This window comes from Centropristis striata, chromosome 13 (assembly GCF_030273125.1).
Source record: "Centropristis striata isolate RG_2023a ecotype Rhode Island chromosome 13, C.striata_1.0, whole genome shotgun sequence".
Lineage (NCBI taxonomy): Eukaryota > Metazoa > Chordata > Actinopteri > Perciformes > Serranidae > Centropristis > Centropristis striata.
Window position 1 is genome coordinate 35,668,226 of NC_081529.1, and position 13,398 is coordinate 35,681,623.

Consider the following 13,398-nt stretch of genomic DNA (forward strand, 5'->3'; position numbering starts at 1 on the left):
TATTGATTGTTATACGCAAAACTCACATGTAGCCTAAGACTGTGTGGAAGGTAGGTACATTTTAAAGAAGAAGAAAAAAATAAGTATCTGTATTTAAATGTGAGCTAGAAGAAGGTCAGAGTTGAAGGGAGAAAAGTCAATATTTATATCTGTGCCTAAGAACTATGCCTTCTATCTGCTATCTGTATCATTTTAGCATGCATATACACTGCAAAAAAAGAAAAGTTGGGTGAACCCAAAATTTCAAGGCAACAAACTTTGATAAAATTTTAAGTTGTTTTTGAGTTTGCTCAACTCTGAATTCAGATTTTTGAACTTATAATTTTACATTGTAATAACTTTTAAGCCTTACTTCTGCTAACTTCTGCAATGTGCTGAAGTGGCACGATTGTAACGCCGCTATGAAATGTCAGCTAATGTTGCGACCACAATTTTGAGTTAGCATTGATACGCTAATGGCTACTCTTGTAGCTGTAACAAGCAGCGCCGCTAGCATTAGTTAGCCGCTAGCTTTCGCTAATGACCGAATTTCACCACTTTCCCGCATTTCCCAACAAAGAAATAAGAGTTAGCAGAACTATTGTCCCTTGTTGTGAACCCCAACTTAAAGATATAAGTAACAACAACTCACCAACTTGTTTTTGAGCAGACAACTGGCTTCCTTTGTTGTGCTAACTTACATTATTGCCCTAAATGTCAATAATTTATATTTCCAAGTTTTACCAACTTAAATCACTGTTTTAGGCCAAAAAATACAAGTTGGCTTTTTTTTGCAGTGTATTTACCAACTGTGTCCATAAACATCTAGTGCTTATAGCTGTAAGTGAATTTACAAACTTCAGTTTCATGTCACATACCGTTGTTCCCATAAAACAAAACAAAAAGTGTTTATGTAAGTATAATTTATGATTAAGAGTTTTTTGTTCAAGGGCTTTGAGTACCTGTTTGTGCTTTGTAAATGGTGCTGAGTTCACAGTACAATGATGCATTTCAACATGTTTCAACACTTGGCTTTAATCAATGCCAAATTTAAATAAATAAAAATCTAAATGTGTTTGTTTACACAAATGTGCTGTTACATTAATTAAGCTTCACATAAGAGGAAATGCACAGCAGGAATATGAGTAAATATAACTTATTGACACCATGTTAAATGCATGCTGGAGTTTTCCCTCATTGTCTACTGCCCACATGGAGAATAAAGGTCACAATAGAAGTATATTTAGGTAAACATGATAAGGAATCAACACACCTACTTGTTCACCTCGATACCACATTAACTGTAAACTGATGCGTCAGTAGTATTCAGTGTGTTGATGTTGTTTGCTAATTTTGCCTTTTAAAATGTGTGTTTTTTTATTTAAAATGCCAACTTGTCATGTTTTCTATGACTAGAATAAATTCTGAAATTATTATTTATCTGTTTTTTGAATCAAGCATTTAAAAAATGTATTTTTCTATACACTGTAGTTCACACTTTACCTACCAGAGGGCAGTTTTTATTCCTGATTACACTATAAACTTGTATGACAACCATCAAGGTATCAGTGCTAATATGGTGTATTAGGTTTTTTAATACAGTTCCTCGCTGTGTCCACTAAAGGACACTAAACACCCATTATTACATCCAGTTTCAAGGCAGAAACTGAACTATTAAATATCTCCGGTGATGAAAGTCAAGATACATATACTGTGTTAAAGTTGGAGGCCTAAATTTCTCCGCAATTTCCCACATTACCAAACAAAACAGTTACCAGAGCGAGGCCAGAAGTGTTTAAAAAACCCTGTAAACAGGTTGAGACATTAACAGTGATTTAAGAAGGAACATAAAATGCATGAAATTAGGATTTTTTTTCACATTTTTAATAATTAATGTTAAATTGGAGGATTTTTTCCCCAACATTGTAGCAAATGTGTTGCACGTTACAAAGTAAAGAACAGACATAAGATGACTGATTTACATACATTAACAATACATTGTCAAGAAAAAAAAAACTTGGGTCTGCTAAGGGATTTGAAAAAATAAAAATCCCTAAGTAATCTAAATGTTTTTGTCAATTTAGTGATATTGAAATACATTTATAGATCAGAATAATTCAACATTTTAAAGGAAGTTTATTTTTTTTGCCAAATTTGATGGACAAAATATTTTTGCTTGTATATTAAGTTGATTTCTATAAGTTCGATTATTTGTGAAATTAGGACTATTCACGATAAGTGATATCAGTTAGTTTCAGTATCAGCTTCTGTGAAATGGGAGGAATTGTGAGGCAGGCTGTGTTACACAACTGGTTTATTCATCATAAACTGTTTCTTTCAATTTGAGAGAATTGATTATTTGACAGTTATGTCTCTTCTATTCAGTAGTCAAAGGCCTTAAAAAGGTGTTCAAATCAACCAACATTTTAATTCTGCGGTGAAGAAAGGTCAAATTAAAAAGTCCAGAACAAACAATTGTACATAACGTCCATTATGGGCAATGTTGTGTTACAGTACGGCTTACTTATTGATTTTGGATGTTTGAGTACAGTGTTGTATAGATCAGTAGTTCTCAACCTTTTTGAGTCTCGACCCCCAATTTAACATCATGTTGTCTCATTGAACAGAATCTCACAGTTCAGATCAGATAAACTCAGTTGATACGATGAATTTTGGACAAATAATGAAGCAGACAACAACTAAAACATCTCTCTGTCTGTGCATTTATATATGTTTTTATATGCTATTGTTACTTTTAATCCTTTGCTATCAGTTTAAAGGTCCATTCTGAGTGTGTAACAGTCAGCTTCAAGCCAGAGACTCCTTGGAAAGAAACAACTTGATACTTTGGGATTTGTCAGAAAAGACACAAAATTACCCAAAAAAGGATCAAATTGACCACAAAATGATCAAAAAAATACACAAAATGACCAAAAAAATTACATAAAATTAAGCAAAAAAGGATCAAATTTACCACAAAATGACAAAAAATGACCACAAAATTACTAAAAAAGACACAAAATGACAAAAAAAAGACAAAATTACTCAAAAAAGACACAAAATGGCCAAAAAAAGACAGAATTACCAAAAAAGACACAAAATTATTCAAAAAAGACACAAAATGACCAAAAAAATACACAAAATGACTAAAAAATACACAAAATGACAAAAAAAGACACAAAATGACCAACAAAAGACACAAAATGACCAAAAAACCTACGAAATGACCAAAAAGACTAAAACACATTAACCCATGAACACTAACACAGTGGAGACAGAGCTGACTTCCAAAATGATTTGGCGACCCTCAGAAATCATCTTGTGACCCCAATTGGGGTCCCGACCCCAAGGTTGAGAATAGCTGCTCTAGAGTATGTCCCTTCATTTAATCTGTCAACAGTCAATCTGACACAGAACTGGTATTTCTTGTGTTAACTATTAAAAGATGATTCAATGTTTGCACAAGTAATTGCAATAGGTGGAGTCAGGTTGCAGTGATGACTGCGCATGCTCAGTTAGTGTCTCTCCATTCGTGCTAGAAAGGGAGCCACATTTGAAACTTGCTGACAGCACTACCTACAAGGTAAAGAAATTGACTTTTCTTTCTGATGTACTTTTTTGGATACTGTTATAAGTCAAATGTCTATGAATTCAACAAGTATTATTAGAATCACTGTTTTGTAAGATAAAAATAGAAATGGCTTACACGTGTCAAACTAGGAATCAAGCTAGCTCACGAGATGAAAATGTGCCAGCCAAGTTTTATTTACATTTCAAAAACTAGCTAAGCTTAGGGATAATCAAATCAATTCAAATCAACTGAGAGACAGAGGAGGGATCCATCTCCAGGACGGACAGACGTGCAATAGATGTCGTTGTACAGGTCAACAGAGTAGAGTAGAGTAGATAGAGGATGAAGGGGAGAGGGAGGGAGGCAGACAGAGAGGATAGAGCTGCAGATATTTGTATTAAAGGGGAACTATTCAGTTGTGGCTATTTCTTTGCCAAACTGTTTTCTCGTCAGCCCAAAGTTGCATGGCTGGTTTTTTCTCTCACAGACGCTAGAGGGAAGCCACCATTCACCACAGAAAAAGTCATATAACCATTCCAGTGGCTCAGAAGCTATTCAGTTAAGGTAAATGAAGATTAAAAAACAGCATAGTTTCCCTTGAGCAAATTAAAAGTAAAATGTGCACTGTACATTGCAAACTAAATGTAAAATGTCATCAAATTACATTTTAAGGTAATTATCTTTTTTTTATATATAAAATGACAGTCAGTGGAAACATGTGATTGCTTACAGCATGACAAATATCAGAAAGAGGAAGACGGACAGGGGAGTCCTATTTCCTGCTGGAAAGGGCTTCTGATGAAACCAGACAGGGAGTCAGTCAGGGGAGTGCCAAACCACATGTGACCCTTCATGTTTAAACTATTTTGAGGTGTTCTACCCATTGAATCATTTTCTTGCATTATAATTTGACGGCTTCACCTCTTTTTTGTCATGTAGTATGAAAAAAAAAGGCAATCATTACTTAAAAACATTAAATTAATAGTCACAATAACATGACTGATAAATAATATTTTCTATTTTGACTATTATTGATTCATCGGTGTATTTTAGACACATTACGTCCCTGTACACTGGGACGGTTGCAACAGTGGAAAGACTGTTTTGAAAGCAATTTTGCAACCTGAACATGTTTCATAAAACCACTTAAATACATTATTTCAGCAGCTGACAGATTGAAGTTTATAATATAACAAATTGATTATTTTGATGTTCTGCTAAAAATTAAAGTGTTACAATTGTCCCTGATCTCCATTCCGGGTACCATAGTATAATTCCCTTTTCTGTCAAAACGAAAATACGAAAAACCAGAAGAATCCGTGTATCATTCGTTCTTTCCATTTTCAATTGGCAATCAAAAATCAAATAATGAAAAATTAACTGGTTATTTTGTTATTCGTTTTTTATTATAACACAAAAAAAAACGAAAAAATGCTTGTTTTTTCATATTTCAATATTAGGCTCGGATCAAAAATATGAAATGGAAAAACGGGCACCAGGAATTAATTTGATTTTAATATTTAATTGGTCGGGTTTACGTGACCCGGAAGTTTGACTGTTGGTCAAGTGAGCCGTCATTCTCTTCTCTGTAGTCAAACCAGCCGTCCCTATATAGTAATAATAATAATAATGATAATATATATATAATGTAGTGACCCGTATTGTGATATTTATGGTAAATTCATTGAGACTGCTCAGAGCGAGCTGACATGAAGGATAAACACTTTACTGTCATTCTTTATCACTTTTGTCAGTATAAAACTCTTACCAGCAGAGAGGAGATGAATTATTAACTTTACATCAACACACCACGTGAAATCATTAAACTGCGTCGAAAATTATACTTTGGCATCCGGACTGGAAAAATGGTCCGGGTGCCATAGTACAATTCCTTTTTCTGTCAAAACAAAAATACTAAAACCCGGAAACAGTTCATGGAACAAATGAAAGATCTCGCGGCCGCGGGAACCTCAGAGTCATAGAATCCTAATCACAATCCAAAATCAACATTAGGGCCTTATTCTCATGGTTGATATCCTGGTCATGCATTGTGTTTAAAAAAAGAGAAAAGTGGGACTTTTTTTGTATTGTATAATGTAAATGAAAGGTTGATTATTGGAAAAAAACAGGTAACTTATCGTTATCCATGTTTTGATTCCCAAAGGGATATGGATTGAACGGAAGAAACACAGATTTAATTATTATCATTATTCTGTGTCAAGTTTTTATTTATTTTTTTCTACAAATAGTAATTCAATAGTTTTACATCAAATTGGAGAAACATGTTTAGTGTTCTATAAAGAAGTGAAGGTGTGCTAACTCTGCTTTGTTACCAACAGGCAGCCAAAGAAGGAATCAGCAATGATATTCCGACAAATTGTTCGAGTTTTGTGGTTCCTGGTCAGATGGATAAGTATAAAAGGTCACGTCAAATCAGGGGCCGAAAGGGGGGGGGTTACATAATATATTTATATATATATATTATATATATATATATATCCCGCCTGCCTGCATGCCCGCCTGCCTGCCCACCTGCCCGCCCACCTGCCTGCCCACCTGCCCGCATGCCCGCCTGCCTGCCCGCCCGCCTGCCCACCTGCCTGCCCACCTGCCCGCATGCCCGCCTGCCTGCCCGCCCGCCTGCCCACCTGCCTGCCCGCCTGCCTGCATGCCCACCTGCCTGCCCACCCGCCTGCCCACCGTCCTGCCCGCCCACCTGCCCGCCCGCCTGCCTGCCCACCTGCCTGCCCACCTGCCTGCCCACCTGCCCGCATGCCCGCCTGCCCACCTGCCTGCCGTCCCACCTGCCTGCCCACCTGCCTGCATGCCCGCCTGCCTGCCCGCCTGCCTGCATGCCTGCCCGCCCGCCTGCCCACCTGCCCGCCCGCCTGCCTGCATGCCCGCCTGCCTGCCCACCTGCCTGCCCACCTGCCCGCCCACCTGCCTGCCCACCTGCCCGCCTGCCCACCTGCCTGCCCACCGTCCTGCCCGCCTGCCTGCATGCCCGCCCGCCTGCCTGCCCGCCTGCCTGCCCACCTGCCTGCCTGCCTGCCGTCCTGCCCGCCTGCCTGCCTGCCCTCCTGCCTGCATGCCCGCCTGCCTGCGTGCCCGCCCGCCTGCCTGCCCACCTGGACCACACCTGGACCACATGGACATGAATTGTCTTGAACAGCAACGTAACATTGAGTTTTGAAATAGTAATTACACTATTTTAATGACTGACTTTAGTTTGTGCTATGGTCAGAGCGTGACTTGCAATTTTTTCTACATTTGTTTTAGTGTTCGGGGCTGTGCCAGGACCCGGTGATGAGCTCAGAATGACCACTCCTGTGGAAGACACTGGTGAGTTTTTGTTACATGATCAGCAATGACTGCTCTAGCTTTGTGCTCCACATGATAAGAATGAATGTTTGTCTCATAAGTATGTGTATGTCATTGCTTAAAAATGACATTAACAATTAAAGCTGAAAGCAGCGTTGAACAGGTCCTCGCCCCTCCACGCACGTCGGGGTGCCCGCAGGACTTGGCCAACGCAGCCACACATTTTTGCAACCACCTGACACTGGCGTGGTACCCTGGGTTTGGGACATGTAGCAGCATTCTCTCTAAAAATTGCATTAAAAAGTTACTTCCTGTTGCCACTGGATGGTGCTATAACTATGTAGCAAAATTATTATTGTTATGTGTTCAGGGCTGGACTCTGGTCACAAATGACAAATTTGGTTCAGATTTGATAATGTATGCTCAAGTTAGAGCAAATTCCTGTACATGGCCAGTACTTCAAATTCACATTCACATTATTGAAAGAAAAAAAATGTTATTGTTTAATCACAAAGGTCTTAAGATGGTACTGACAGAGTTTGAAGTCATTCAGGTTAAATCTCTAGGAGGAGTTAGTTAAAGTAAGGAGCCTGGAAATGGGCTAAGACACCCTCAATTTGCTCATTCAATTCAAAATGGCCGACTTCCTGTTAGTTTTAAGGTATGAGTCCAAGAAGCTTTTTTGTACTCCTACACATGATACATCTGTGTACCAATTTTTGTTACTCTAAGTTAAACCTACTATTGGGGCTAAGTTAAAAAGTGCATAAAAAATGGCACTTCCTGTCGCCAACAGGGGGCGCTCTGGCGATGTGTCAATATTTAAGTATGGCTTTGTTCAGGCCTGGACTCTGATCACACAGGACAAATATGGTGCAGATTAAACAATGTATGCTCAAGTTAGAACCACTTCCTGTTCATGGCAAGAACGGGATATTTGCCGCACTGCCAGAGCCATAGCGTTTATTGTGAACCGGCTCGGAGCAGGACAACACAATCCGTCAAATGTGACTTCCTATCGCCAACGGGGGGTGGGGGGCTATAACAATGTTTAAATATTGATATTTGGCTTTGTTCAGGGCTGGACTCTGATCACACATGACAAATTTGGGCCAGATTGGACAACGATGCTGATGATAAAGCCTCCAAAAAGGCCATCAATTTGGTAGAAAATAATAATAATAATAACTCCTTTAATTTCAATAGGTTCCTCGCCGACCCTTGCAGTTGACGCTCGGACCCTAGCTAAAGCTGCAAGCAGTGATGAACAGCCCCGACAAGAGAGGAGCATTCTGGGGACCCGGCCATTCCAGGTCTCACGATCGTCGGCCACCTGCCAAGAGAACCTGCGACAAACAGGTGACATGTTACAAAAGGGGGCGTGGCCATGTTAAAGGGGCGAGGAATGTGACACCAATGTAGCCCATGTAGTCAAAATGAGGACCACATGGACATGAATTGTCTTGAACAGCAACGTAACATTGAGTTTTGAAATAGTAATTACACTATTTTAATGACTGACTTTAGTTTGTGCTATGGTCAGAGCGTGACTTGCAATTTTTTCTACATTTGTTTTAGTGTTCGGGGCTGAGCCACGACCCGGTGATGAGCTCAGAATGACCACTGCTGTGGAAGACACTGGTGAGTGTTTGTTACATGATCAGCAATGACTGCTCTAGCTTTGTGCTCCACATGATAAGAATGAATGTTTGTCTCATAAGTATGTGTATGTCATTGCTTAAAAATGACATTAACAATTAAAGCTGCAAGCAGCGTTGAACAGGTCCTCGCCCCTCCACGCACGTCGGGGTGCCCGCAGGACTTGGCCAACGCAGCCACACATTTTTGCAACCACCTGACACTGGCGTGGTACCCTGGGTTTGGGACATGTAGCAGCATTCTCTCTAAAAATTGCATTAAAAAGTTACTTCCTGTTGCCACTGGATGGTGCTATAACTATGTAGCAAAATTATTATTGTTATGTGTTCAGGGCTGGACTCTGGTCACAAATGACAAATTTGGTTCAGATTTGATAATGTATGCTCAAGTTAGAGCAAATTCCTGTACATGGCCAGTACTTCAAATTCACATTCACATTATTGAAAGAAAAAAAATGTTATTGTTTAATCACAAAGGTCTTAAGATGGTACTGACAGAGTTTGAAGTCATTCAGGTTAAATCTCTAGGAGGAGTTAGTTAAAGTAAGGAGCCTGGAAATGGGCTAAGACACCCTCAATTTGCTCATTCAATTCAAAATGGCCGACTTCCTGTTAGTTTTAAGGTATGAGTCCAAGAAGCTTTTTTGTACTCCTACACATGATACATCTGTGTACCAATTTTTGTTACTCTAAGTTAAACCTACTATTGGGGCTAAGTTAAAAAGTGCATAAAAAATGGCACTTCCTGTCGCCAACAGGGGGCGCTCTGGCGATGTGTCAATATTTATGTATGGCTTTGTTCAGGCCTGGACTCTGATCACACATGACAAATTTGGGCCAGATTGGACAACGATGCTGATGAGAAAGCCTCCAAAAAGGCCATCAATTTGGTAGAAAATAATAATAATAATAACTCCTTTAATTTCAATAGGTTCCTCGCCGACCCTTGCAGTTGACGCTCGGACCCTAACTAAAGCTGCAAGCAGTGATGAACAGCCCCGACAAGAGAGGAGCATTCTGGGGACCCGGCCATTCCAGGTCTCACGATCGCCGGCCACCTGCCAAGAGAACCTGCGACAAACAGGTGACATGTTACAAAAGGGGGCGTGGCCATGTTAAAGGGGCGAGGAATGTGACACCAATGTAGCCCATGTAGTCAAAATGAGGACCACATGGACATGAATTGTCTTGAACAGCAACGTAACATTGAGTTTTGAAATAGTAATTACACTATTTTAATGACTGACTTTAGTTTGTGCTATGGTCAGAGCGTGACTTGCAATTTTTTCTACATTTGTTTTAGTGTTCGGGGCTGAGCCACGACCCGGTGATGAGCCCAGAATGACCACTGCTGTGGAAGACACTGGTGAGTGTTTGTTACATGATCAGCAATGACTGCTCTAGCTTTGTGCTCCACATGATAAGAATGAATGTTTGTCTCATATGTATGTGTATGTCATTGCTTAAAAATGACATTAACAATTAAAGCTGAAAGCAGCGTTGAACAGGTCCTCGCCCCTCCACGCACGTCGGGGTGCCCGCGGGACTTGGCCAATGCAGCCACACATTTTTGCAACCACCTGACACTGGCGTGGTACCCTGGGTTTGGGACATGTAGCAGCATTCTCTCTAAAAATTGCATTAAAAAGTTACTTCCTGTTGCCACTGGATGGTGCTATAACTATGTAGCAAAATTATTATTGTTATGTGTTCAGGGCTGGACTCTGGTCACAAATGACAAATTTGGTTCAGATTTGATAATGTATGCTCAAGTTAGAGCAAATTCCTGTACATGGCCAGTACTTCAAATTCACATTCACATTATTGAAAGAAAAAAAATGTTATTGTTTAATCACAAAGGTCTTAAGATGGTACTGACAGAGTTTGAAGTCATTCAGGTTAAATCTCTAGGAGGAGTTAGTTAAAGTAAGGAGCCTGGAAATGGGCTAAGACACCCTCAATTTGCTCATTCAATTCAAAATGGCCGACTTCCTGTTAGTTTTAAGGTATGAGTCCGAGAAGCTTTTTTGTACTCCTACACATGATACATCTGTGTACCAATTTTTGTTACTCTAAGTTAAACCTACTATTGGGGCTAAGTTAAAAAGTGCATAAAAAATGGCACTTCCTGTCGCCAGCAGGGGGCGCTCTGGCGATGTGTCAATATTTATGTATGGCTTTGTTCAGGGCTGGACTCTGATCACACATGACAAATTTGGGCCAGATTGGACAACGATGCTGATGATAAAGCCTCCAAAAAGGCCATCAATTTGGTAGAAAATAATAATAATAATAACTCCTTTAATTTCAATAGATTTCTCGCCGACCCTTGCAGTTGACGCTCGGACCCTAGCTAAAGCTGCAAGCAGTGATGAACAGCCCCGACAAGAGAGGAGCATTCTGGGGACCCGGCCATGCCAGGTCTCACGATCGTCGGCCACCTGCCAAGAGAACCTGCGACAAACAGGTGACATGTTACAAAAGGGGGCGTGGCCATGTTAAAGGGGCGAGGAATGTGACACCAATGTAGCCCATGTAGTCAAAATGAGGACCACATGGACATGAATTGTCTTGAACAGCAACGTAACATTGAGTTTTGAAATAGTAATTACACTATTTTAATGACTGACTTTAGTTTGTGCTATGGTCAGAGCGTGACTTGCAATTTTTTCTACATTTGTTTTAGTATGCGGGGCTGAGCCACGACCCGGTGATGTGCCCAGAAGGACCACTGCTGTGGAAGACACTGGTGAGTGTTTGTACTAGAGTGTGTGAAGTCTCACACATTGGGTGCGAGACAGAGATTTCTTACGCAGAGAAATTGACCTAGAGGTTAGGAATCGGGCTTGTAACCGGAAGGTCGCGGTTCGAATCCCAGGACTGGAAGGCCTAACCCCCTAAGCATGGTGTGTGTTCATTGGTGTGTCACAAAGGATGGGTTAAATGCAGAGGTTGAATTGTGGCATTAATAAAGGAACCTTAATCTTGAGTTAAATATTAAACAGTTGGGTAGCTATATTTCTTTATCTATTTCATTAACTGGTGCTCAAACTCCTTCTGAACTCTATGGGAGTTCCTACCTGTTCCACAGCTAAAAAATAGAGGCACAACTTGGTGGTAATTTCCCTGAAACCCCTTTTCGATGACCATCGAAGCCTTCACTTGTTCCTTCACTTGCTTCATCCAAGCATAGCTTTTCCAAGGTGTATTCAAAATTCGTGGCCACATAGGTCATTTTACCATCACAATGATTTTTCAACTGTTAAGATGAAAATGCTGCATAGCTTTGCTTTAATTTAAACACTGGTGGAACCTCACCTTGCTGGACAGCTTTTGATGTATCTGTCCAGTGTGCACACTTTTTGCCATGGCTCAATAAGAATGGTGAAACAAAGAAAAACTAAATACACTGCAAGTATAACAGAGGCAGTGTTGTGAAACCAATCACAAGTTAAACAAATGTTAACAAGTCAAGTTGTTATTAGAAGTTATTCACAAAAAAAGATGCATTTAACTGATTATTTTTTTTACATTTTGTTCTACAGGGGGGCGTGATGGAGGCAGAACTCCCACAGAAGTTTCATTTTGTGACTATCGGCCCTTTGACCAGAATGAAAAAAACTGGAGATATGTCAAACACAATCTGCTACCTCCAGAGACAGGAGTTGAAAACATGATTGTTCCGTGTCACGAATATAAGTCCCTGGAGATAGCACACAAACTGGACTCAAAACGGCTGAAATTAAAAGTTGCAAGGGAGGTGTTAAGATTTGCATGTGCATGTATGAATATGCGATCCAATGGGACAATTCATTTTGGGATTATGGATAAACCGCATGGTGAAATCATAGGGATTCCTTTCAGGAGTCGACACGATTTTGTTGATGCGCTGGACTACATTGAAAGATGCTTCAATGGACCAGATCAACAATCTGATGCAAGAAGCTGCATTAGGAACCCCAAATTTATTGAGGTCTTTGACAAGAAAACTAAAGAGATAACATGGGTCATTGAATATGATGTTGTCCCAAATGCGAGCATTGTAAAAGATAAGCTTTACTCTGTCTGTATCCCATATTTCGATGAAAAGGATGAAAAAGTCAAACTAAAAGATAAAGTTCCTTATCAGAGAGTAGGAGCTAATACACCACGCATACTTGAAGATAACATAAAACATTTCAAAGAGAAACTAAAAGAGAAAACCCAACAGAGAGCAGAGGCAGAATCTTCAAGCAATGAAATTACTGTAGAAAGTATCAAACTGTTAAAACTTGTCAGGCTCTTAACATTTGGGGCAATCATTTGTATAACTTTCTGTTTTTACATAATAGTGACCAACAAAGAATCCTTTTTTTTGCCGTAATTCCAAGAATGCTTGTGTGTATCCTCTGTGCGCCCCACGTACCCATAAAGTATCTCTGTCAGGGGGAAACTCATTTGTTTAGTTGTCCTGTCCAGTGTTTGTGGAGTGACATGTCCTAGTGTATGGCCGCCAGGCGGGTGGGACCGCAGTTCGGCTTTCCTCATAAACATGACAGCCTGTATGAGGTTTTCACGAACTGTACACTAAGGGATGCTACAACTCACAAACAGAACATGCATCAGTGTTTATCAATGTTTATATTTCACCTGTGTATCTCATGATAAGTAATCAAAGTAGTTGGTGAAGGTATGCTCTTTGGGTTAGTTTAGGTTTTATACATAAAACACACATCTTCCAAATTAATTGCTGTATGATTATGAATGGTAATCTCCATTAATAGCGGGGATTATGTTCATTGGAGTAGCAGTTAAAAATGCAACACATATGACTTAACAAACAGTCACAGACTCTCTGTGTAGGGAAGTTAATGGGCCTGGCCAACTTCT